The sequence below is a fragment of the Cryptomeria japonica genome, chromosome 7 (genome assembly GCF_030272615.1).
Source record: "Cryptomeria japonica chromosome 7, Sugi_1.0, whole genome shotgun sequence".
NCBI lineage: Eukaryota > Viridiplantae > Streptophyta > Pinopsida > Cupressales > Cupressaceae > Cryptomeria > Cryptomeria japonica.
In genome coordinates, this window is record NC_081411.1 from 784,419,421 (window position 1) to 784,443,675 (window position 24,255).

Consider the following 24,255-nt stretch of genomic DNA (forward strand, 5'->3'; position numbering starts at 1 on the left):
TGGTCTTTGTTTTCTTCGGCCTCTTCACACAAGGGACATCTGCTAGGCCCTGCATAGCCCATCTTCCTGAATCTATATTCTATTAAAATCTTATTCTGGAGGGCTAACCATGAGAACAATCCTACCTTTTGTAGACACATCTTGTCCCAACACAAGGCTACAGGAATAGAGGTGGAAGAGGAAAGCTGCTGACTTAGGAGGAGATTGTAACCATCTTTTGACGTATATTCTCCTGATTTTGACCCATCCTAGATAAGATAATCTGACCTTAAGTTAAAGGTAACCATCCTATTCTTAAGGATGTCTTGAAGCAACAATTTCTCCTCGGTAGGGATGTTTACCTAATCAAGGGATCTCCAAGACCAACCGTTAGCTAAGTCCCCCACAGAAGGTGTGATATATTCCTTGACATTCCTACCCCACATAGATTAAAGCACTTCTCTAGATGATTCTAGGTTAAATTTTTGCTGAAGGAATGGAAAACCTCCCCAAGAGTCTGACCAGAAGAGGGCTTTATCCCCATTTCCCAGATTCCATGATAATTTCTCTAAGATGATTTTCCTACAGTCCAACATAAAGTTCCATATACACGAGCCTCTCAGAGGGGAGGATCCCCTAAAGAGAATCATATGATCCCTACCACAGAGATATTAAAGGTAGAGGATTTGGGCCCACTTAAGATGAGGGGATCTTAACATTCTCCATACTAATTTGGCCCCTAACACCTTGCTCTAGACCTTAATGTCCTTAATCCTGATAACCCTTGCTGACTTAGGCCTACAAATCTTATCCCAAGCCATTAGGGAGATACGTTTCTTCTCTTCTGCCCCTTGCCAAAAGAAAGATCTTAGATGTCTATTCAGTATTTCCTTTTTGGATTGGGGCAGGTTGAAACATGAAAGCTGGTAGATAGGTATAGCGGCCAGAACTTATTTGACCAGAGTAGCTTTTCCTGTAGAGGATAGCCACTTACCCTTACAAGTTGCTACCCTACTTTTAAGCTTTTCTACTACTCCATCCCACATATTAGATGATCCTGAACCCTTATCCAAAGGCAAGCCTAGATACTTACAGGGAAGGCTTTCTAGATTGAAATTCAGAATACCACAGATGTCTTTTTGTATAATTAACTTAGTGTTAAAAAAGAAGACTTTCGATTTATCCGGATTGATTTCTTGATCTGAAGCCATTGAGTAAGAGTCCAAGATTTTCTTAAAAGCCTGAGCCTCACCTAGATTGCTAAGCCCATATAGCATAGTGTCATCCACAAATTGCTGATGCGTAATAGGGTCAAGGTTGCTAGTGATTCTAATACTCGACACCTGACTATTCTCCATGGCACTAGAAATTGATCTCCCCAGGGCTTCAGCCATAATATTGAAGAGAAAAGGGAATAGAGGATCTCCCTGCCTCAAACCCCTAAAGGAACTAAACAATCTTTCAAGAGTGCCATTAACCAGTACTGAGAATTTAGGTGTATAGATAATTTTAAAAACCAAATTAATCCAGACATGGGGGAATCCAAAAGCTTCTAAGCATCTGCATAGAAATCTCCAATTCACCTTATCATATGTTTTCCTAATGTCAAGCTTTAAGAGCATACTGGGATTGCCATTCTTCTGGATAGAGTGGATAGCCTCTTGAGCTATAATAACCCCATCATAAATAGATATTCCAAGAACAAAGCTCATCTATTCCTCACTAATCAATAGGGGAAGGAGTTTCTGAAGCCTATTAGCTAGAGTTCTAGAAAAAAAAATTATAGATAGTATTGCACAAGGCAATGGGTTGAAACTCATCAAAACGCTCAGGTTTATCCTATTTAGGGATAAGGGCCAAAAAAGTATTGTTAATTTGTTTGAGGATATTACATGAGTTCCTCATTCCTTCTAGAGCTATTGTTACTTCCTCTCCTAAGAAGGGCCAACATTTATGAAAGAAACTAGTCGGAAAGCCGTCCGGCCCAGGGGATTTATCTGGGCTCATTTGCATAAGAGATGCTTCTACTTCTGATAAAGCAAATTTAGCAGTAAGAGAATCATTTTGGTCTTTACTTAGAAGCTCTGGGATACACTTGATAAACTTGTCCTGGATAGAGCCATGAGGGCTCCAATCAGAATTGAGGATAAGAGAAAAGAAGTCTACAGCCTCTGTCGCAATGGATTTAGGATTAGCCACCTTAGAGCCATCACTTAACTTTATCTTGGAGATATGATTTTTAACTCTTCTCATCCTCATACTATTATGGAATAATTTCATGTTCTTATCACCCTCTTCCATCCATGTCTCTCTAGATTTTTGTTTCCAGAAGACTTCTTCTTTGGCAAGAATTGATTCATGATCGGCAAGGAGTTTCTTTTCTCTAAGAAATAGGGCCTCATCCATCGCATGTCTCAACACTTTCTCATTAACTTTTCCCAACTCAGATTTCACTTGGGCTTTATTGTCAAAAATATTGCCAAAGTGTTCTTTATTCCAATTAATGAGCTTCTTCTTAATAATCTTAAGTTTGTTAACAATCTTAAAGATCCCAGACCTGAAGACCTTGGCCGCATTCCACCACTCCTTTAGAAGCTCAATGATGTTATCATCTTTCAACCACATATTCTTGAATTTAAAAGGGCATCCTTTTGGGCCAACCTTGCCCTAAATGTCAAGTTGAATAGGAAAGTGATCCAATCCTAAGAAAGCTAGAATAGAGGCATCCAAGGTATAGGGAAAGTTAATGAGACTACCTAAGATAAAGAATCTATCAAGTTTCTCTGCAATGTTACTAAACCCTAACCTATGATTATTCCAGGTAAAGGCTTCCTTAACCATAATAATTTCATTCATGCTACTATGATGGATCCAATCTACAAAGTCAAGAGAAGCACAAGCATTTATACCTAAGCCTCCTCGCTTCTCATGCTGATCCAAACTTGCATTGAAGTCCCCACCTAAGAAACATTTCTGATTAAGGGTATTTATGAAATTCTCAATTTCCTCCCATATTATTTTTTTATCCTCATTGAGGATAGGCCCATACATGTTAATAATGACAAAATCTAGATTATTTTTTAGGCTAGTTACCCTCCCGCTCATCTAATTATTGTGAGATTCCATACATGAAAAAAGGATGTTGCGTGTATCCTAGATTATAGAAAGTCCTGCAAAGGGCCCATTGGCTGGGGCCCCTATAATCTGTCTAAAGCCTAATCACTTGCCGAAAGAGACTAAATCTACATTCCCTAATATAGTCTCTTGTAACAAAGCTAATTCTGGACTAAAAGAGGATAGACATGGCTTGACTAACCTCTATTTGTTAGGGGCATTTAAACCCCTAACATTCCAAGCCACAACTTTCATGGTGCCTAGGGAAGGACCTTCCTTTCCCTGCATGAAACATGTTCATGAGTTTAACCTGACCTTCCACTGAACCATCATTGGCTCTTAGTTCCGATAATGAAATTCCTACCTGTCTTTTTGTAGGACTTGGCACAATCCGGAGTAGATTTATCATCTGGCCAGAGTTCGATGCCTAAGGATTCATTTTCCTTGTAATCTAAATCTAAAAGAAGTTCCTCCATGTCAAAGACAATAGGGGGGAAAAGGGCCAAAATTACCTTACTAAGCAATTGTTTCTGAAGATTAAGTTCGTCCTTATCTATTATTTCATCCAATAATTTGTCCATGATTTCCTCAGTAACTGAGTCACATAGATAGTTAATAATGTCGTTAGCCTCTTCCTCTTTGCGGGCTAGATCCTCCTCTTGATCAACCCTTTCTTCAATAATCTCCCCTTCCTTCAGATGGGGAAAACTATTAAAGTTGCTTCGATCATCCAATCTTGTAGCCTGATCCGAGGAAAGAGGCAGAGCTTCCATCTCCCTCCCCATCCCATCTTTAAAAGCCAAAGAAGGATCGCCCTTCTTCACACAGGGTGTCACTGGACTAGTAGGCATGCCTAGCTTTTCCAATGGAGATTCCTCATGGGGGCAAGGAGAGGAGGGGATCAATCGATCATCCCTGCTCTGGTCTGCTATAAATTCCCCCTCTTCTATCTCCTCAGGTTGTCTAGGTGGCAGAGAAACTTCCCTAATCACAAACCCGCCTAGCTCCAAATTGAAACTAATGTCTACCCCAGGAATCTTGCTAGATCTAGATTGGAAAGAGGGGAATTATAGGGACAATGCGGGAGTAGGGTCTAAGTCCATAACTCATTTGTAAAATTTGGGATAGTTAAGGAAAGATGACACCCTGATTTAATTTCAATGGGTTTTAAAGTTTTAGCACTAATATTCATGTTAATTATCATTACACGGTTCAAGTATTTCCTATTCTTATCACTAAGATCTACAAATTTACCCAAGTGATTACCTATTTTCTCAATAATTTTGATATCCATTAATTCTTTGGTAAGTTAGGGATTAAAACTGGTCTATCTATTTTAAAAGATTTCAAATTGTTAGGGTTAAAATCCGAATGTCTGTCTAAAAAATTAAATTCAAAACCTTTGAAAGTTGGAGATTTACCTGTTAAGAATTCTCCCTTATGTCTTGAATTTCCACAATCAATATATAGAAAGCCTTCAGTCAAGATAGCTATACTTACTATCTATGTAAAGGAAGACATAAACCAGTCTGCAATAACCTCTGACAGAATTCCAAGTCCTTGCCATCTAGCGAAAACCCCAAAAGCTTTACAGGACTGTTGAATCCTCTTAACCAAGTTCTCATTAATCTCTAAAATATTTGCCACATCTGAATTAGGGTTCCTATTTATAATCGGCTCAGCCTTTGAGGGTTTAGGAGGTGTCGCAAGTATCTTGCCCTTGCCCTCAAAAGCTATAGGATGGATATCTGTCAATCTTCTGTGATTGATATTGCTTCTTCTACTAACATTATTGGAGTGAGAGAAAACCTGGGGAGCTGGTTTTATGAAACCTTACTCAAGATTCTGCAACTAATAAAACCTATTGGAGATGGTCGGCTTAGTGTTTCCATGGCATCGGTCATTGCCATTCACAACCCTCAGAGAGTTTTTCATAGCTGCCCTGTGTGACCTCCTAGGTTTCACCACTTGCCAATCTGACTGTTCCTGAGGTAAGGGAGCCCTGATCCCTAGATTGCAAACCCTGATCGCATATTTGGTTCGCTCAAAAAACCACTTCTGTTGGGCTAAGTCTGGCACCTTCCGCAGCAGAAATTGTGATGGATTCGCTCATTTTTTTCGCTGCATTTTTGTGACCTAAAAATTCATTAAATTTCCATTTATGAAAGTATATTCGATTAAATATATTTTTAATGACTAATTTATTCACTAAATTTTAATAATATTAATATTTAAAAATAATTATAAATAATATTAGAATATCAAATGAAATTTTGTACAATAAGAACACATCTTATAGTATAAATACAAAAACAATTAAAATTCTATCTTAAACTTGTTGTGTGCATGAGACTAGAAATTTCCCTTGATTTTTAAATCTATATAATGTTATTGTTAAATATTTCATGAAATTTATATTAAAAATATATTTTATTTTTAATACTTATTTCTCAACTAGCACACCTAACATTCTTTAAGTGTTAAATAATCATATAAAATTTATGAATCTAAATACCTAATCATAAAAGGCCCAAACAAAACCAGTTATTTTTTTTTTCAATAATCATCCTCCATTAGACCATAGTGTAAAATTTAAAAAAAAACAAAGTTGTTAAAGGAAAACTAACTGCAAGCTCAGCCAACTTGTGCCAATGACCAGGCCCATACTTGTTTATATGTTGTATGAATATATTGTCCTCGTCTAAACTCCAAGGCCCCGTCTTCACTTCCCTCCCACTGCAACAACCTATACCTCGAACCATATCTCCCTCCAAATGCGTTCATTTTTAAGATTAACTTTTTCATAGTCTTTGCTAAAAAACACAGTTCAAAAATATAGCTGAAATTCATTTAAGTCTGTATCAGAAGCTTACCATTATGATTACTAAATGAATTATGTAGCAATTAAAAGACACTCCAGAAGAACTATTTATCAGTCAGCCCAAGCTTCCGTACAAAAACTATGTTATTACTGTAAGAGAAGAGAGATATTTGCATACCCTTCCAAACATATGGTGGGCTTCTATTAAAGCATAAATTTAAGAGCAATTTTATATGATCTCAAGCTTTGATGACTAAAGTAAAAATGATCTATTTTAGTTTAAAATTTTCTAACGAAGAACATCGAATTTATGGATGATATATAAGAACACAAAAACAAAAAACCGGATTACGAGAAAATGAGATTTAAACAATTAGAACACTCGCAAAATGTTTTTGATTTATTGCGAGAGATCAGCCGTTTATGAACGCTTTAAAGCTCAGAACCTATGCAGCCCACAGTAATAACAATATAGTACAAAAAAATAATATGAACAGTTTTAATATTGATATTCGGTAGGTAGTTTTATAGTTTATAGATAGTTGACTATCGTTAGCGCCCTCTTCACAAAAATAATATTGGTTTCTTGTGTAGAAAGAAAGAAAAATAAACTGCTAGGCAATAAAGTAATACGATATTCATTTTATGAGAAGATTGAACTGAGAAACATCTGCAACATTTCATGGAAAATAGATGGTGCCATGTCAACAAGCTCGCTCGTAATTATCAATTCTGCCTAACTGTGTGGGGTAAGCTTCATTTAAGTGTTTGCTTCCACATAAAAGTAATTAGTGCAGATAACCCCATGTACCTTTCATTTCATAGTCATGAATTTCTGTGTTTCTCCATTTTATATGCCTATCTAAATATGTGGAATAAAATAAACTTCTTTCATTTTTACAACTGACTTGGTTTTGGCCTCCATAGTGCTTGATCTCTATATAAAGGAGTTGTTACATTAAAAAAAATGGTAAACTCTTTAATGGGTACTCTTCAATTTTGAATATGGTCAATGGTTAATTGGGTTGTGAGAAATGAATGCCAGTTGTTTGGCAACGACTGTTATTTTTTTTACAGATTGAAATGAATAGAATGGGAGATATGGACTATAAGAGTACATAAAGTTTCTTTTTAAAACATTTCAAATTTTTTTGTAAAAGAGAATTCATTAAAGTTAATAATAAAATTAGAAATAGTGTTATTTGTGAAAGGAATTCATGATATAAATATATTTATTTGGTAGATGTGTGATATTATACATCTTCTTGACATCTTATATATCATATTAGTAGTGATAAGCATAATTTGGGTAGTTGTTATTTCAATATCATCTAGAAATGATGATTTTGTTGAAACAGTGATTGTTTCTGTTCTATATGGAGTTTTTATTTTCTTTTAGCTTTTTATATTCTGATGATGGATCTGTTTCAAGTGTCACGGTTCTGAGAGGGGGGGGTGAATCAGAACCGTACTGTTCTAATTGAAAACTCCTTCAAATTTTTGCACTAAGCAATATAAAACAGAATATTTACAATTTATGCAGGAGAAGTGTAAGCATTCATCATAAGCATAAAGAAATGAAACTCACAAACATGAAGAAACACCAAATTTGTGCCGAGTGGAAAACCCTCCAAAATCTCATGATTTTGTCATAGGGAGAAAAACCACTCCATGAACCTGTATCTTTCATTCATTCCAATCCTTTACAATCGGCAGTCACTACTGCTCAGAAATTTAACACAACTCATATACATATACAAATGTGCATATATCACGCGTACATGTATACAAGTTTATGATCAAAAACTCTCAGACCCACTAATCTTCAGATACATATATATATATATATGTTTTTACACACATACATACATGCATCTAAAGATTACAAGTGTTATATATAAACTTCGAAACAAAACAGTTACATATTTCTAACTGAACCAGTTAGAATCTGTTCAACAAACTTCCTCTTAAAAAACTTCAAAAGATCAGTTTCAGATTACAAATCTGTTTTAGGCAAAACTGATAATCATTAAGCTTCGTTTGAGAGATATTTGAAGACAGTTTCCATAACGGCATTATGCTTTGCAATTGACTGAAAACATTTACACCTTTCCTTTTGTTTTGAAACAACAAAAACTTTATATAGTACCCTGGGTTTAAAACCCCAAAAGATTTATTCACTGCATAGCCATATTTCGGATTCGAAACCCTCTTTAGAAGTGAACAAGAACATAAACCTTCATACCTGTGAAGTTTAAGATTCTGCCCAAAGAACCTCATACCTGAAACACAAGACTCTGTCTGGCCGTAGGAAGTTTCTTCCTTCTTTCATACGCTCCAGATTCTCATACATGAGCAAAAACGAACATATAAGCAAACTTGTATTCTTTCTGAGTAAGATAAATGCATAAACCTGAAACTTTATTTGAAATAGAAAACAAACAATGAACCTGCCTATATCCATCAATCAATTTCCCTGTTTCGCACAAAAATATCTTGACCCAACCGATTATTACCTGTTTGTTTTGCAGAATGATTTCAACTTTCAAAATGCAACAAAAATTGTTTGCTCAGAGTAAATCGATACCCACAACCTTAATCAGATTTAACCAAAATTTGGAGTCCGCCATGCAAAGTCAATACTTGGCGAGAAAGGACTGACGATAATCAATAATGTGTTCAGACTTGTCAGTTTACAGTGGTCTCAATTAAAACGGCCGACAACATCATACAACCTTTTCAATTTTTCGCTTTAAACAAATCCCATCATATATTCCATGCCACGTCAAAAATGCCACATGTAGCATTTTGCCAACAAAAACAGATCTGCCACGTGTTTGCCAGATACCAGATAATTTAAATAGTTAACAATCTCCCCCATTTTTGATGCAAAAATTTTCACCATTTCATAAAATGAACTGAAACACCATGTTGATTATAAACAAGATAATGAACTGAAATGCCAAATAGATTTACCATGAAAACATGATTAATCTATGAACCAAGTGCATCCAAATACAAGAACCAAACCTGAACAAACCAAAACTGCTATGCCAAAAGATCAAATGAAAACTGAACCTGTATGAACCTGTGCCAAATGAACCTGTATGAACCTGTGATGATCAAACTGCCAAAACAAAACTACTGAACTTACTCCCCCAAAATTTATGCATCAAAAATCTAACCATCTGCTTTAAAACTTATCCCAGCATGGATTGGGAGAAGACTCCCAAGCGAATTCTGAACTGTTCAAACAATTCTCTAGGAAGAGCTTTGGTAAAAATATCAGCAACTTGTAATTTAGAAGGTACATGAATAAGAATGACCTCATTTGATGACACATGTTCGCGAATAAACTGCAATTTGATGGCAACATGCTTAGTTCTAGAATGCATAACAGGATTTTTAGAAATCTGATTAGCACTGGTATTGTCACAAAGGATTTTTAGAGGTTTTTGAACATGAATACCCAAATCTGAAAGCTGATAAGACATCCAAATTAACTGAGTACAACATGCCGTTGCAGCAATAACTTCAGACTCAGCAGTAGAAAGAGTGACACAATCTTGTTTTTTACTGTGCCAAGCAACTAACCGATCACCTAAGAAAAATGCAGCACCACTAGTACTTCGTTGATCATCTTTACATCCACCCCAATTAGCATCTGTATAACCAATGAGAGAAAAATCATCATTTTTTGGATACCACAAACCATAATCCAAAGTACCTTGTAAATATTTAAAGATACGGTGAACAACATTGAGATGAGATTGACGAGGAGCTGCTTGATATCTAGCAACTTGACATACAGAGTACATGATATCTGGTCTAGAAGCAGTAAGATATAAAAGACTTCCTATCATAGATCGATACTCTCTTTGATCAACAAGAGGAGATTCATCAATTTTCATCAACTTACATCCAATTTCCATTGGTGTACCAACTGGATTACAAGTATCCATTTGAAACCTTTTAAGCATTTCCTTAGCATATTTCAGTTGAGAGATAAACAAACCATGTTCAAGCTGAGAGACTTGAATTCCCAAGAAAAATGTCAAAGGTCCTAACATAGACATTTCAAATTCTGACTCCATGAGTCCTGAAAAAGTTTGTGCTAAATGATCATTAGTAGAACCAAAAATAATATCATCAACATATATTTCAACAGCCAATAAATTTTCATTGTCCATTTTTGTATACAAAGTGCTGTCCACATTTCCTTTAATGAATCCATTTGCAATTAGATGTTTATCTAATCTGGAATACCAAGCTTGAGGAGCTTGTTTTAAACCATATAAGGCCTTTTTGAGACGAAGAACATAATCAGTGTTGTCAGAAGATTTGAAACCTTCTGGCTGTTCCATATAAACTTCCTCCTCAAGATATCCATTTAGGAAAGCAGTTTTGACATCCATTTGGTAAACAGTGAAATTTTTATGAGTGGCATATGCAAGAAAGATTCTGATTGACTCCATCCTTGCAACTGGTGCAAAGGTTTCACCAAAGTCAACTCCTTCTTGTTGTGCATATCCTTTGCAAACAAATCTGGCTTTGTTTCTGATCACTACACCTTCCTCATTTAGTTTATTGCGGAATATCCATTTTCCACCAATAATATTTTTACCATCAGGTCTGGGAACAAGTTCCCAAGTCTTGTTTTTCTCTATCTGATTTATTTCATCTAGCATAGCATTTTGCCAACTAGGATTTGATAGAGCTTCTGTTACATTCTTTGGTTCAAAATCTGCTATCAAACAAAATTGTTCAGCAATATTTACTTGTTCTCCTATTTTGGCTTTTCTTCTAGTCAAAATTCCTTTATCAATATCACCAATAACTTGAGACTCAGGATGTCTCTTAGCTATTATTCTAGAAGATGTTTTTATCTTTGATCCATCACTAGTGATTTTAGAATTGGAACAATTTTCTGATTCTATTTTTCCTGCAAGTTCATCTTCATCATCAGTTTCAACTTTATCTTGTTCACGATTTTCATTATGAAAACTTTCTGATTCTTGAAAAGATAAACTTTCATATTCTTCCTTGTCATTACAGCATACAGATGTTTCATCAAACATAACATTTATGGCTTCTACAATTTTGTTCAGCCTTTTATTATAGCATTTATATGCTTTGCTATGTGTAGAATACCCAAGAAAAATACCTTCATTAGATCTTGAGTTAAAGTTTTCTAGAGAATCATCATTCTTTCTGATAAAACATTTGCAACCAAATATTTTAAAGTTCTTAACATTTGCTGTTTTCCCGTACCATAATTCATATGGTGTATAAGCTGTCCTAATTCTGATTTGAGCTCTATTTAAAATATAGACCGCTGTATGAACAGCTTCTTTCCAGAACTTGTCAGGCAGCTTTGCTTCATTTAACATAGTCCTGGCCATTTCCTTGACAGTTCTATTTTTTCTCTCTACAACCCCATTTTGTTGTGGTGTCCTAGCAGTAGAGTATTGTCTTTTTATACCTTGTCTTTCACAATACTCAATAAATTCTTGAGAAGTAAACTCTCCTCCTCTATCTGATCTTAAGCATTTCAGTTTTAAATCAGTTTCTCTTTCCACCATCTTCGTGAAAATTTTGAAACGTTCAAAGGCTTCTGATTTATGTTTCAAAAATGTTACCCAAACCATTCTTGAATAATCATCTATAAACAGCATGAAATATTTTTCATCATTTAAAGAGGCTATTTTGGTTGGACCACATAAATCAGTATGTACTAGTTCAAGTGGTCTATTTGTTAGATATTCTTTTGTTTTAAAAGAAACTCTTGTTTGTTTACCTTTTATACACTTTTCACAAACAGATGCAGGTTTAGTTATTTGTGGTAGTCCCCTGACCTTTTTGTTCTTGCTGATTCTAGCAAGATTATCAAAGTTCAAATGTCCCAGTCTTTTGTGCCATAGCCAATTTTCTTCCACTTGACTCATAAAGCAGGTATTGACCAATGATGTTTCTTGAATAGTTGAATCTATCAGATTATACAAATTACCATTTGTTCTTAACCCACTGGCAATGACTCTATCTTTCCCATTTTTAATATGACATTCTTTTGCATTGAAAGAGACAAAATATCCATTATCACATATCTGACTGACACTTAAAAGATTATGTTTCAACCCTTCAACAAAGTACACATCATGTATTGGTGTATCATTATTTAAGATTATTGAGCCTTTTCCTATTATATAAGCTCCTGAGTTATCACCAAAACGTACAAAACCTCCATCAAAGTTTTCTAAGGTTTTGAATTTGTTCTTGCACCCAGTCATATGATGAGAACAGCCACTATCCAACACCCATGTTGCAGAATTTTGAGCAAATAAGACTGTTTCAACAATTAAGGACTTTTCATTTGTCTTTACTTGTTTCCATATCTGTTTAGGTCTCAGATTTAATTTACACTGATTTGCATAGTGACCATAGTAAAAACATTTGAAGCACCTAATAACTTTTCTTTTGCCTTGACCAGTGCTATTTTTACAAAAGATTGCTTTGTGCCCAAAAACATTGCAGTTGAAACAATATCCATTGAAAAACAACTTTTTCTGATTAGTAGATTCTTCAGAAGAACATTGCAAGATATTCAGTTTTTTATCCTTTTCTTCAAGTAAGAATTTTTGACTTTCTATAATTGAATTTGCTTTTATTAATTCATCTTGAAGTTTTTGATTTTCAGTCTCATGATTTGCAACTGATTTTTTTAACCTTTTAATTTCTTGCAGGGATTTTAGAAGTTCTTCTTCAAGATCTACTTCTATTTCTAAATCAGATGAGGATTCAGGCTCATTTGATTCAAATTTAGGAGTATGTACTATTTCAGCCATAAATAATGTTTCCCCTTCTTCATCTGCATCACTGGATTCTTCATTTGGATCCTCTTTTGAAAAAAGACTTTTCTTTTTGAAATCCTTAAACCTTTTATTCTGATTCCAAGGCTTCTTCCTAGATAACTTCTCAAATTTCTCATCACACTCATCAAGTTCAATATTTGGACATCTAGCAGCAAAATGTCCTAATTGACCACAACTGAAGCATTTAGGTTTGCTTTTATATTTCTTTGCCATTCTTTTAAACAATAATGCTTCTAAAGAATCAGTTAGATCTGAATCACTCTCATCATTCTTTTCAACCTTAAAGGCTGATTCTTTTGATGAAGAACTAGCTTGATTGCTAATTCTCATTTCATATGCAATTAGAGTTCCTTGAAGTTGATGTAAGGTCATTTTTGAAAAGCTTTTCTTTTCTTCTAATGTAGAAATTTTTGTTTCAAATTTAGGTAGGACTGACCTAATAACCTTTGAAACAACATCATGTTCTTCTATGTCTTCACCTAGACCCTTCCTGGCATTCACAACTTCCTCAATTCTTAAAAAATATGCAGCAATGGTTTCATCCTCACTCATTTTCAGATTGTCAAACTGAGTTTTAAGAGTAATCAGTTTAGATTCTTTAACCTTGTCATCTCCTTGATAGATAGTTTCAAGTTTTACCCATATATCATTTGCAGATTTACAATAAATGACTTTGGCAAGGACATCTCTAGCAAGACCACAAAGAAGAGCATATCTAGCCTTCTTATCTAATTCAAATTTTAGTTTCTCATCTGCATCAGTAGGAACTGACGCTGGAACATTGTATTTTGTTGTTACTACATCCCACATCCTTACATCTAGAGAATGTATAAATGCTTCCATTTTAACTTTCCAGAAAACATAATCATTTCCATCAAACAAAGGTGCCCTATTAAGGAAAGCTCCTTCAGAATGTGCCATAACTTCCAATAACCAGAGATCAATTCCTAAAGGGAATCCTACGCTCTGATACCACTTGTTGGAAGTGTCACAGTTCTGAGAGGAGGGGGTGAATCAGAACCGTACTGTTCTAATTGAAAACTCCTTCAAATTTTTGCACTAAGCAATATAAAACAGAATATTTACAATTTATGCAGGAGAAGTGTAAGCATTCATCATAAGCATAAAGAAATGAAACTCACAAACATGAAGAAACACCAAATTTGTGCCGAGTGGAAAACCCTCCAAAATCTCATGATTTTGTCATAGGGAGAAAAACCACTCCATGAACCTATATCTTTCATTCATTCCAATCCTTTACAATCGGCAGTCACTAATGCTCAGAAATTTAACACAACTCATATACATATACAAATGTGCATATATCACGCGTACATGTATACAAGTTTATGATCAAAAACTCTCAGACCCACTAATCTTCAGATAATTATATATATATATATATATATATATATATATATATATATATATATATATATATATATATATATATATATATATATGTTTTTACACACATACATACATGCATCTAAAGATTACAAGTGTTATATATGAACTTCGAAACAAAACAGTTACATATTTCTAACTGAACCAGTTAGAATCTGTTCAACAAACTTCCTCTTAAAAAACTTCAAAAGATCAGTTTCAAATTACGAATCTGTTTTAGGCAAAACTGATAATCATTAAGCTTCGTTTGAGAGATATTCGAAGACAGTTTCCATAACGGCATTATGCTTTGCAACTGACTGAAAACATTTACACCTTTCCTTTTGTTTTGAAACAACAAAAACTTTATATAGTACCCTGGGTTTAAAACCCCAAAAGATTTATTCACTGCATAGCCATATTTCGGATTCGAAACCCTCTTTAGAAGTGAACAAGAACATAAACCTTCATACCTGTGAAGTTTAAGATTCTGCCCAAAGAACCTCATACCTGAAACACAAGACTCTGTCTGGCCATAGGAAGTTTCTTCCTTCTTTCATACGCTCCAGATTCTCATACATGAGCAAAAACGAACATATAAGCAAACTTGTATTCTTTCTGAGTAAGATAAATGCATAAACCTGAAACTTTATTTGAAATAGAAAACAAACAATGAACCTGCCTGTATCCATCAATCAATTTCCCTGTTTCGCACAAAAATATCTTGACCCAACCGATTATTACCTGTTTGTTTTGCAGAATGAATTCAACTTTCAAAATGCAACAAAAACTGTTTGCTCAGAGTAAATCGATACCCACAACCTTAATCAGATTTAACCAAAATTTGGAGTCCGCCATGCAAAGTCAATACTTGGCGAGAAAGGACTGACGATAATCAATAATGTGTTCAGACTTGTCAGTTTACAGTGGTCTCAATTAAAATGGCCGACAACATCATACAACCTTTTCAATTTTTCGCTTTAAACAAATCCCATCATATATTCCATGCCACATCAAAAATGCCACATGTAGCATTTTGCCAACAAAAACAGATCTGCCACGTGTTTGCCAGATACCAGATAATTTAAATAGTTAACAGGATCATAGAGTGTGATCTAAAATGTTGATCAAATAAATTTCCACACAATTTAATTCAGAAACAGTTGCTAGCAATTTATGGATTGTGAAAATTTTTATTTCGTTAACCACAGGCATCACACTCTGGATTTCCTATACCTTGTTGAACTTTCCAGCAAATATCTTTAATCTCTGTTAAAAATGGATGTTGTTAGTTACACAAGGAGGAGGGCTTTCTTCGAGAGAATTTATAATATAAATATATTTATTTGACTATATGTGCGATATTACACATCTTCTTCATATCTTCATATTAGTAACATTTTAAAGTCTTATTTTTACCAATTTTAATATGTACAAAACTATATGATATATAGTTTAAACTACATAGAGCCATGAAGTGAAGGAAGAAGTTATAATTCCAAATCTCTATTCTACACATAGACATACCTTACAAAAAAGATAATGTAAAATAAAAGAAAAGAACAACAAAACTCTCTTGCCAATACTATCTTGACATCTACTTTATAGATGTTGAGAGTATAAAGTAGCATCATTGTAACTCATCTACAAGCAGTAATAGTGAATAAACTACTGAGAAATAACTATTGATAATTAAAAAATCACTATCAAATCCACCACCATCACTACTCACAAATGGAAAGGCTTCCAAGTGACAAATTAATCTTCCTTTTGTTAGCTTCCAAATTCATAAATTTTATAAAATTATATTTTTTCACAACTATATTTACATTCATATTTATTCACATTATGTAAAATATAATTTCATGTTTTAAATGTATTTGAGACTCGCTTATTTTACACAACTAATATATTACATACAAAAAATTCAACACTAAAACTAACTTTTATCATATATGTGAATCATGTCCCTTTATAATCCACTATTTTTAATGATGATATTTTTTATTGAAGCATTTCCACTCACATACACATGTTGGCAAGTAAAAAAGACTCATATATAGGTGTTAATAGCATAAAACACTTATGTAACTATTCTTTTGTTGTGTTGGTGAAAATAAAATTCCATAATGCATAAGCATTGACAACACAAAATCCAACTTGAAATAATTCTATATGTTGGAAAAAGGTGTCTTAGCCATCCATTCCTAATATCTGGTTTAATATATTTTTGTATACACTTGGTATTTTGTCTTTTAGTGATTTTGTGTTCTTGTGGGAGGGTTGGTGTTGTATTTGGAGGACGAGGTTAGATTTTGTGTTTAGTGATTTTTTGTCTTATGTGAGGAGGTAGGCATTCCAGATTGACATGGTGTGGTTAGACCATGTTGTAGTATTGTAAATTGTAACCCCTTCATAATTTCACACTCTTTTTAGGCCCTTGCTTTAGAGCTTACTTTCACCTTATCTCATTCAAACTATCATCAAATGCTCATGAGCTAACTTGCTCAAGTCGTCAGATTTGCATTGCCATCAATTCATGCGAAAAATGAGAAGTGGGAAGCTTCACGATTATAATACATTATTACTCTATTAAGAGTTTGAGCGAGGAGAATTAAGATTATTCAAGATTTTATTTATCAACTATGAAAATGAATAATACAATATCAAAAGCGTATGCTGTAAGATTGCAGCGGAGTTGAACTTTATGTTTTAGAATGGAGTTGTTTTATATTCTAGTGTTGCTACGATAACATCGATGTAAAAACATCATATTATATATATTTTTTAGGGATGAATGAAGACTTCTTTTATGGTTCAAAGCATTCTCCTTCTCGTTAATTGAAAAACATTGTTGTATTTTGATTATATCATTACTGTTAAACAGGCTGACATAGATGCAGATATGGTTGGAAGACAGTAGAAGAATAACGAGTAGAAATCATTTAAAATAATAGAGTTGAAATCTTATAAATTTGTAAGTGACGGTATTCACGAAGACTACGACGCAAATGTTGGATGGTGGCTTGAATCACTCTTCACGTTAAATGTCATTGTCAAGGAAGTTGGTCTTAAATTTGCTTGTGAAGCTTCCTTGAACTATTTTGAGAGTAAATTCTCCTTCACTTCCCATTTCAATTTCTATATTCTCTGACAATTTAAAAAATTGTGTCATGACCAGATCTATGTATATCATATAATACTTGCTTTCCTTCCTTTCAAATTTCTATCGATGATCTTTACATAGAAAGCTTTTCTTTAGTAATTTTTTTTTTCTAAAACCTTCATTGAAAATGATTTTGTAAGAGTCAGTTTTGCATGATCCTCTCTTTCTCCGTGAATGATGGATCGCTTTTAGTCTGCTCTCCATCCTCTCCAAGAATAATGGATCTGTCTTCCATTCAAATTGCAAATCATAAGCTAACTAATTCAATTAGTTGTTATCTCCACCTCTTCCACCGCTGATTTCATATTTCATGTGGTGGATATTATTTGTATAAATCTGCATTCCACATTATGTAAAGACACAAGGAATTAATATAATTTCATTCTTTCAGTTATGCTTTTCTTCTATGTTATTTCTGCAAGTTTTGTTTTTGTTTCCTAGCTAGATCTGTATTCTGCTATATAAAAAATTTAACATGGTATCAGAGCCTGAGAGCTAGGAGGAAGGACAAATTATTTGCAAGCAGATTTCTGAAGCATTGAAGAATGGAAGCTGACGTAAACCTCTATTCATGGGCCTTGCCTTCATCCTCTCCTTTGTGACACATCATTTTAGTGGACCCATCTTGTTTCTCCTTTGTCATATTATGAGGGAGATTTTATACTGTTAGTGCTAATGCTTCTTGGTTTTGTTTCAAGTTTGATCAGTTCACTATTGGCACCTGTATTTTCAACTAGCAACTTCTTCTTGCATGGTTGAGTAGTGTCGTTGGGGTCACTCGTGCAGATTCATGTGCCACGTGCATCTTCAAATGTCAGATGTTTTGCCTTAGTTTGCCATCTGATTATTGTTTGAGTAGTGTCATTGAGGGCATTCATGCAGATTTTTTATCTTGATCATCATCTTGGCCTGTCAGGAGGTTCTTCATTCAGCACTCTGGCGGTCATCATTCGACAGTTGTTCACACTTTTCTTGTATCTCAAAGGATATTGTTCTACACTTCTTATAATTGCATCTCTGTAATTTTGAGGGAGAGTTTTACTCCACTGGGTTTTCCCTCTTTCCTCATTTCTTTCTTCTTTTATATCTCCTTAGTTAGACTTAAGGGGGAGGGGGGGGGGGGGGGGGGGGGTGTTAGCGTCAGTTTTGCATGATCCTCTCTTTCTTCGTGAATGATGGATCACTTTTACTCTACTCTCCATCCTCTCCAAGAATAATGGATTTGTCTTCCATGCAAACTGCAAATAAAAAGCCAACTAATTCAATTATTTGTTATCTCTGCCTCTTCCACCGTTGATCTCATATTTCATGCGGTGGATATTATTTGTATAAATTTGCATTCCACATTATGTAAAGACACAAGGAATTAATATAATTTCATTCTTTCAGGTTTTTTATTCTTCTATGTTATTTCCGCAAGTTTTGTTTTTGTTTCCTAGCTAGATCTGTCTTCTGCTATACATAAAATTTAATAGATTTTACATCACTAAAACTATTTAGTGCTATTTTTTTAAAATGAGACTAAGAAATGGGAGGACTACTGAGAGAAGAAAATTGTTAGGCTGAAGGAAGAGAATTTGTTACTCATAGACCAATTGATTTGTATGGAACAAAAAATGAAGGTTTCATGTTGTATGATGAATTTGGAAAAAGACAATTTCGAGAAAGAGTGGTAGTTTTCTGAAGAGGCCTTAATTCAAGAAGAGGAAAGAGATAATAAGGCCCAACAGAACTTGGCAAAAGACTCTTTCCTCATAGAAATGCATCTCTTATTGATAGAGAATATTCTCCTTGGTGGAAAGAAACCATGGGTGGTTGCGACTATAGAGAACAGAAATGAACCTCCATTGGAGGCCATGCGAGGAGAGTGTACTGGAAAAGAAACTGATTTAAATAGGGGATTCTATGAATATCGATAGCTTGCTGGCATAGTCAGGGTGAACAAAAGGCCTAATAAGGCCTGATGCCTTAGCTTCAAGACCAAGCAGTGTTTTGTCCATGTGAATTTTCTTGAAAGAGGGCGACGACAAGTGTTGATGACTCCTAGATTTAGTCGGGCAACAGTTGATGCTTCCATTGAGCATAGGATTACTTAGCTATGGATGGAACTATATCCACACCAATAGTTCAAGATTTTTCCATATTAGAGGAAGAGGACATCGTGGCAGGGGAAGAAGTTAGGGCCCAAAGAAATCTGTTGCAAAACTTGACAAGGAGCTAGAAAACGTGGTTAAGGAACAAGAGTATGTCACTCCACTGGACTCCATTGGTAGAGTTGCAGGTGGAACAGAGACAATGATCTAACTTGATGTAGGTGATCACCAATATATGGAGGACACACACGTATGCATTGACAATTTTGCAAACAAATTTGAATATTCTTCATTAGGAGATGGTATGTGGGCCTTATATGGGGTGTTCAATGGACATGGAGGGAAGCATGTTGCCTAGTTTATTTGTGACAAATTACCTAACCTCATTGTCAAAGATATTCAGTTTCCTCCAGATGTTGAAAAAGCTATGAGGGCATTTTTTTGTACAGATACTGCTTCTGCTGAGGCATGCTCACTCCACACTTGTCTCTCTTTGAGTACCACGACTTTGGTTGCTATATTTTTTGGAAGGTATTTGCTAGTTGGAGGCGATTGTCAAGTTGTGTTGTCAAGGCAAGGGAATGTAATTGAAATGTCTTGTGATCACAATAATGATTGTTATAGGGAGAGAAAACATATTGAAGCATCTAGGGTTATATTGATGATGAGTTGAAGATCCCTATGGATAATTCATTAAAGGATTCATTTTTGGATGAAGGGTTCATATTAGACAAAATGTTTGTTGTTTTTTATTTTGGTATAATAGGTGAGTTTGTGTCTAAAAGAGTTTTTAACTCTGATTTGATTTGGAGAAGGTGTATCTATAGTGTTTGTGAACAAAATTTGGCAAAGTTAAAATCTTCGATGGGTCTATTTACAATGCGAATTGAATTGGAAGTAGGGATGTCACAGTGCATGGCTGTACCAGTTGGCCTTTGTGGGGTAGATTGTTGGGAATGTGAAGCCTAATGGTCACATGACCATTGACCTTCTCCTAGTTGTTCATTTCATAGCTGAATACAATTGTATAAATGGTTGTGTAGCTCATGTATGATGTAGATTGGCTATTGATTAATAGACAATTCTCCTTGCTTCTAAGTGGATGTAGCCATTAATTGGTGAACCATGTTAATACCCATTTTATGCATTTATGTTTGTTTTCATCTTATTTTATTTGTTCTTTGTTATGTTTCTCTATTAGTATTTTAAATTAACAATCACAAGCTCAACTTTTTTTACAAAATCATGTAGACGAGAAAAATGTCAGTGGGCAGAGGCAAAACATAATATAGAAAATGATTACAAATTTTTGCACATAATTTATAATTCAATTGCTTGCATAAAATTGTTTTACATTTGCCTCTTTTATAGAGGAGTTTATAAAATTCCAAAATGAATCGTCTTACAAAAAAATATTGAAAATACTACATGACATATAGTTTTACATGACTAAAAGAAGGAAATAACTAAAAATTAAACTAACTATAGATGGTGGTATGAATTTCCTAAACATTACAACATTAAAATAAAATATAGAAATTTCCTAATCCCGTAGAAATTACCAAAATATCTAGAACATTCTAACACTCCCCCCTAATTTATACCACTAATTACATCAATATTTATAGTAACCAAGAATTCTCTCAAATACTCAAATTGTAGACCATAGAGAAATGGATTCACTTGTTCAAAGTGAAGAGTTCAAGAGAGAGAAAAAATATTTTGAATCATGCACATGGTGAGCCATTGTTTGATCTTCAAAGTAGCACTTGGGATGGATATTCCTTTGTGAGAACCATTGAGATTATCCCTTATTCATGGGTTTTGGATCACAAAATGAATTTGTTGATAAATCTCTTTTTTGCAAATGAGAATAAGCTTTCTACTTGCAATGAAAGGTATGATAATATTTCAGATTTTTCATTTCTTCTTGTCATTATCAAGAGTAAGCTAAAGGGGTAGATCATTATCCAATGTGTTCTTATATGTGGGATCCAAGTGAGATTTTGAAGATTCAGATGCAAAAAGGTATTGGACATTGCTGCTGCTAAGATATGTTGTTGTCATTGATGTCAACATATTCTTGCTTCGGTGATTCCAGATTGGTTTATTGTGGTCATGGTTTGGTGTATAGAGTATTTCTAGAATCATATTATTATTTTGTATTAGTTTTGGTAATCTAGAAATCTTAATTGATCATATCATACAATCTGGTTTTGTAGTTTGTTTTTCTGATCAATGCTTTGCAGAGTTCAGTATTTCCTTCGAAATATACGTGTGTGATCAGATCTTGAGAAGATTTTTTGGAAAATTATTTGGGATGATCCTGTGTATCTTCATTTTAGATAGTTCATGATTTGGTGCCCTGCAAGTTATCTTTCTTCATGATAATTGTTGTTGTTTGAGTATTCTTGAGATTCAGATGTTGATCGATGAAGATTTGATAAGTGGTTTTGGTGCAGCTATTACTGATGATTCTAATGTGCTTGATGGTGTTTCCTAATTGTGTCCTATTTGTTTTGATAATCCACATTGATCATTGTGCATGTTATTGGTGATTTTTTAGAACCAGTGATGTTCTTCATGTTATGCAATTTTCCAAGTGGTGTAGCGTGTTGCGGTTGATCTTGGCATGATTTCCAGTGGTGTTGCATGGTTGGAGATTTGATTTAGGTCCATGTTATGTCATTTATATCATTGGATTGGTCTGGTGGTCAATATTTTATCTTGTGATGCAATTTTGTAGTTATGAGTTGAGGGTTTAGCCGACCTTGTTGTCAAGGTTGATGAATTGTATAAATAGGTGATATTATCATGTAATTTGTGTATCATGGTTGTGTCTGCATTATCAGACAATGGTGTATGTGCAAACAAGTGATTCATCCTTCGGCATTGTGATTGAGAAGACACTGGTGTTGCAGAGCAGACAATTGTGCTTAACCAAAATGGTTATCAGGCATTTGGAGATGCTATTCTTTCGGTTCATTCCTTCCAGATTGTAGTCTGAATCTTATTATAAGTCAATGAGACTTTCCTAAGGGTTGTAGCCTTCCAAGTTATCATATTTGAGTAGTGAGCTCTAGGCAGTGTCCCTAAATGTATGTGCATTCCCCATTGTAATGTTTTCACATACTATTGTATATTATCATCTTATTGTGGGTAGGTTCCCACCGTTTTTTTTTTCCTTAACCGAGTTTTCCACATGAAAATATTGGTGTTGTGTGTTGTGTTATCAATTTTCTTATCTTTGTTGTTGTTGTAGTTTATCAGATCTATAATTGTGGTTAAGTTTGTAGATCCAGTGAAAACTGATTCACCCCCCCCTCTCAGTTTTCCTTCATTGTTGTTGCTAGCAATTGGTATCAAAGCTAAATCTTCTGGAAGAGGCTTAACTGCTTGGGGAGATCTGGGGTGGCAACTGGAAGTGGAAGTGTTATCTTTAAGAAGGAGAGACTGAGATTTGATGGAAGTAATTATACTATATGGAAGAACCAGATGGAGGTTCACTTGAGGTGTCTTGAAGAAGATTATTGGAAGATTACAAAGAGTGTCTATTATGTCCCTCTAAATGGACTGATTACTGCTGATGATATTAAGGAAGCTGAAAATAATATTAGAGAAAAGGAAGCATTGTTGAGTGCCTTGAATGATTAATAGATGACTAATGCAATTGGACTTCAGACTACACATGAGATCTGGGAGACTCTTCAAACCTTGTATGAAGGAGACAAACAAGTAAAATTTGCTAAGTTATAGAGTTTGATAAGGAAATATGAGATGTTGAAGGTGGGAGAAGATGAGAACATAAACACTTTCATGGCTAATGTGAATGACCTTGTCCTAGGTATCATATGTGCTAGTGGAACCCTTGACAAAGATGAAATTGTTGCTAAGGTGCTGAGATCATTGCCTCCTACTTACAAACATAAGGTAGATTCTATTGATGAGATCCAAAGTGTGACTACTATGACTAGAGACATATTGGCTGGAAAGATTATTGCATTTGAACTGAGTGAATTTGGTGAATCACATAGAAATTTTGAGACAACATTCAGAGCATTTGTATCCAGAAAGAAGAAGTATGATCCTGAACAATGCAGAATATCCATATATGAAAGAGAGAGAAGAGAAATGGAAGAGAAAGAGAGAGAATTGGATGAGCTTGAAGCATTGATTACCAGTAGATTACCTAAAGGAGCTGGTAAGTATGATGGAAAATTTCCCTTGAAATGTTTCTCTTGCAATAAGGTAGGACACTTTTCTTCTATATGCCCAGAGAGAATGTCTAAGTAGGATAGGCATGATAAATTTGATAAGCATGATAGAAACGATAGATACGGGAAGCATGAGAAGTATGATAAGCCTTACAAGTCTAACTGGAAGTATAAGCATTAGAAGAACTATTACTATGTTGCTGATGGTGTTACAGATGAAGAATCATAAGAAGATCAAGTTGCATTTATTTCTATAAAAGAAGATGGATCGGTACCCCTATTGATTCCACAATCTGCACTATTGAGGAAAATGTTTTAGCTACTAAAGTTGAAGATAAAGATGAATGGGTGATTGATAGCAGTTTTTAACATCGTATGATTGGTGATAAAAGAAAATTTGTGAATATGGAAAGGTATGATGGTGGAATAGTAATATTTGGAGATGAAAAATCCTATATGATCTGTGGCAGAGGTTCTATTTCCTTTGATGGTAAGCATAATACTAATGATATTCTATATGTTAAAGGTTTGAAGCATAATCTCTTGAGTGTTGGACAGATGGTTAACAAAGGTTAGGATTTGTAATTCAAGAATGGTAAATCTAAAATCCTAA